This window comes from Mesoplodon bidens, assembly GCF_964165515.1.
Source record: "Mesoplodon bidens genome assembly, chromosome: 14".
Classification (NCBI taxonomy): domain Eukaryota; kingdom Metazoa; phylum Chordata; class Mammalia; order Artiodactyla; family Ziphiidae; genus Mesoplodon; species Mesoplodon bidens.
In genome coordinates, this window is record NC_138170.1 from 33145213 (window position 1) to 33148825 (window position 3613).

The 3613-nt window shown below is 41.9% G+C and overlaps 1 protein-coding gene across 2 annotated transcripts in view; it reads right to left on the reverse strand.

Annotated features, from left to right (window-relative positions):
• Positions 1-2761: 2761 nt before the first annotated feature.
• MEIS1 (Meis homeobox 1) overlaps positions 2762-3613 on the reverse strand; it is a 139674-nt gene continuing 138822 nt past the window's right edge. For both annotated transcript variants that reach the window (XM_081254619.1, XM_081254618.1), the window contains exon 12: positions 2762-3613. This exon is cut by the window's right edge and continues 672 nt beyond it. The gene's annotated coding sequence lies outside the window, so the exon portion shown is untranslated.

A 3613-nucleotide genomic window follows, 5' to 3' on the forward strand; every position in this document is an offset into this window, starting at 1 on the left:
CGACACAGGATAATAAGGGGGTTTCCCCCCACCCCTCGCGACCCCCGCCTCCCTCGGATTCCTACCGAGTCGTTTTTCCAAATCCCCAAAAGATGGCAGTCGAAGCCGACATTCTTCTTTTCCAGCGGCTCTGCGAAGGGAGTGGGGGGGGGGAGAAAGAGGGAAGGAGGGAGAGAAAGGGGGAGAGAGGGAGGGAGAGGCAGAGGGAGAAGGAAAGAGAGAGACGGTGAAAGGAGAGGGAGAAACTAGACGTTGCACGGACTTTTCAAAGTAATTCTTTCACACGTTTCTAAAACAGGCAAGAAGCAGTGGTGTATTTCCTGGAAATGCCCCGGCAGAAAAGAAAGCCAAAAAACGTGCCTTGTGGGCTCAGTGCAGGGGATGTGAGAAACTCAGCGCTTTCAAAGTAAACCCTCAATTCAGAGCAGAAGCAGGAGTGGGGAGACTGGGAGAGGGACAGACTGGCTTTTTGATAGTTCTTTGTATTAACATTATATACAAATACTATACAACTCAGCAACGTGTTTCCTCGACAGGACTCTGCCAGTTACCTAGTGGGGGGGAGCAGAGAAGAGGTGGGGAGGAGAAAGGTGATGGGTGGGGGCGTGCTGCTGTGGGCGGAGGGGAGGCTGGGGCCAGAAGCGGATGAATTGCAGACCAGTTGCCAAAACTTTTTTTTTTTTTTTTCCTGCTGCTGCTGCGGCTGCCTTTGCTGCTGCCTTTGCTTTGAATGTGGGTAACTAGGAAACAGCAAGCCGTCTGAGAAGACGGAATTTCCAACGTGTAAAATGTTCTTAACGGAACCATTGAGCGAGTGCAATAAGGCGTGAGGGGGAACTAATCTTCCCATTTAAATGTTTGTGGCAATTTTATCTAAATGAATTTTAATGCTAAACGAGGGTAATTCCCCATTTGTAGCGCGTTTACTTCTCTTTCCTGTGCTTCTAAAGCAGTCGAACATCATGCAATGAACAATAACAATAAAAATACTGTCAAGGCATATTATTCATTTCGAATGTGTTATAATTGCAGCTGATTAAATATGATAGGGGAATTTTAAAAAATTTTTCGGAGAAGTATTTAAATCATTAAAAAGTAGTCTCATTTAACCGGCGCCCACCACCCCCACCCCCCGCAAATAAAAATAAAAATCAGGTACAATTGCGTGCCCTTGTTTAGAAGAGGGCGTTTTGTTTTTGCCTTTTAAGAAACATCAAAAACACTCTCAGCACCTCTATTATTTCCGTCTTTCGGTTAAGGGTCCTCAATAACCTCGGAGCTGGCTCTGAAATTTGCAAGAGGAAAAGCTGAAATAGCATTAAGGGGGAGGTAGGGGTGCCCAGGCAGGGGGAAAAAGGACCCGCCGACAGCAAGGCTCGCACAAAACCGGCACGCAGAGGGGGGAACGCAGGGAAAGAACACAGGTTGTTTTATTTTTTCTAATTCACTGAACACTAATGATCTTGATTCTCCATAGCCTCCATATTCCCTAATTCTCCTTCACTAGTACCCTTCTTCTCCTAGTGCCTGCCCCCCCCTCCCTCCCTCCCTCCTCTTTCTTTCCCTCCCCCACTCGGCAAGAGCTTCCTCAAGAATAAAGGCTGAAAATAACCAACTCACCCGGGCACGGACTGGAGAGGAGGGGCAAATCGATGGTTAGTTTATAAAGTTTATTATTAATTTTTAAAGTAAATAAATAGTTGTTAACTGCTAGTAACCACCTATCAAAAGAGAATGATTTCACGAATAGGGACTATTTATGTAGACGAAGAATTGCCACTGGGTCCAAATAGGAAATTGAAACAATCCCATAGATGGGGGAGGGGGGGAGGGCGGAGGCGCGGAGAGGCTGCAAGGTTGAGCCTCGCTCCCTTTCTGCTGATCCACGTGTTCAGAAACAAGGCCCCATAAACAAAAGGTGAGAGAGTGCACTGCCGCTCCAGCAGGTGAGTCAGTCAATCACACGTCACCTAGTAAACCCACCCCACAGCTGGTTTCTCTTCTCAAATAGAAAATAGAATTGTTCAGGGCGGGTTTATAGGGTGACATGGGCCTGAATGTCAGGCTTGAGTTTAAGGCACTCTCCTCCGACCCATCCTTTGTTTACAAAGCAGTCACTACTAAAAGCCTGATTTTTTAAAACGAATTTGCCTTAATTAAAATATTTGTATATTTTCCTTAGCTTTGGGGAGCACTTTTCATAGCCGCAATTTTATTTCAATGAAATTATAAGCTATTACAGCTTAAACATGTTATTTTGTACCATTTAGCTGGCTGCCATGCAGAAATTCTGTACAGCTGTTCTGGAAAATTGGTTAATAACCAGTTTTATCCAATGAGAACATAGAGCATATTTATAAAAATTAGATTTTGAAGTCTGGTCTCTTCCATTCATGTAGTTAATTTCCTAATAAACATATACTGCTCATCCTAGGTAACATCCTTAGTGAAAGATGTAACTCAGTCCTGAGGTTTGCCATTAGGTGCAAGAATAATTTCACTGATATTAAATGAGTAATTCTGTTGGCTGTAATCGGAGTCTACAGTTAGTTTAGTGCCCTTAGGCCTTACATTTTGCTGATATTAGTTCATTAAGTCAGCTTAAGGAAATCAGTGACTATTATTAAATAATTTACTTTGTGGTTCAAATTTTCAAATGCATATGTATCTTAGGGAGCTAAAATTAAGTTTTATATTTACTGCATTCATCATGAAAAATTTGGGGGGCAGTAAACAAATTTTTCAAGCAGTGGAGTCAGCATGACAAAAATAATCTTATTTTTATTTTAGATTCAGATTTCATTACTGCACTCAAACGACTACAACTGGGCTTGGCGTTATTATACAATCCAAACTGTTTCCGTCAGAAATGCTAAGACTCAGTGTGCAATGATTGTTATTAATAATTAGCTCCTTGGTTTCTTGATAGAAAAAGGCTATCAACAAGCATTTGTTTATCCACAACAAAAAGTATAATTAGCTTATCCCACTTAGTAAATCTTGTATGCATGCCAACTCATACCAAACTGCTACTTTTACAAAAAAAAAATTGCAATAATACAGTTCATTTTTCCAGTCCTTTTTGCACAAAATTTATTTACAATGTCTACATAAATGCTTCAAGGTGGGACTATGGAAAAATACACACATGACCGATGCTTTGCTCAGAAATAAAGTCAACATATTAAAAATAAATCTTCAGTTTATGTTTTTGAGCTGCATAAAACAGGAAGTGATGCATAAGGTGGTGGTTTTTGCATGGGGACAATGATGCTTGATGTGACAATTAGGCTTCTAAACACACGGCCTTTTGGTTTCCATGCCTCCTCCTACCAGTCTCCTTAAGACACGGCCTGCAACAGCTGATTAATCATTGTTGATGACTGCAGTTTTTCCCATCCTTCCCGATTTACATCTGTTCAGGCCAATTCAAATATGGTGAGTAAATGAATTAGACATGCAAATTCAAGCCCCAGGCTAGAGAGAGGGAGAGAGAGGAAAAGAGAGAAAGAGAGAGAAAGAGAGAGAGAGCGCGCATGGCTGAAATCCTAGGCGAGAAGAAAGATTCTTCTGCCTGATAGTTATTTTAATGCTCTAAAAATCCTGCAAATCA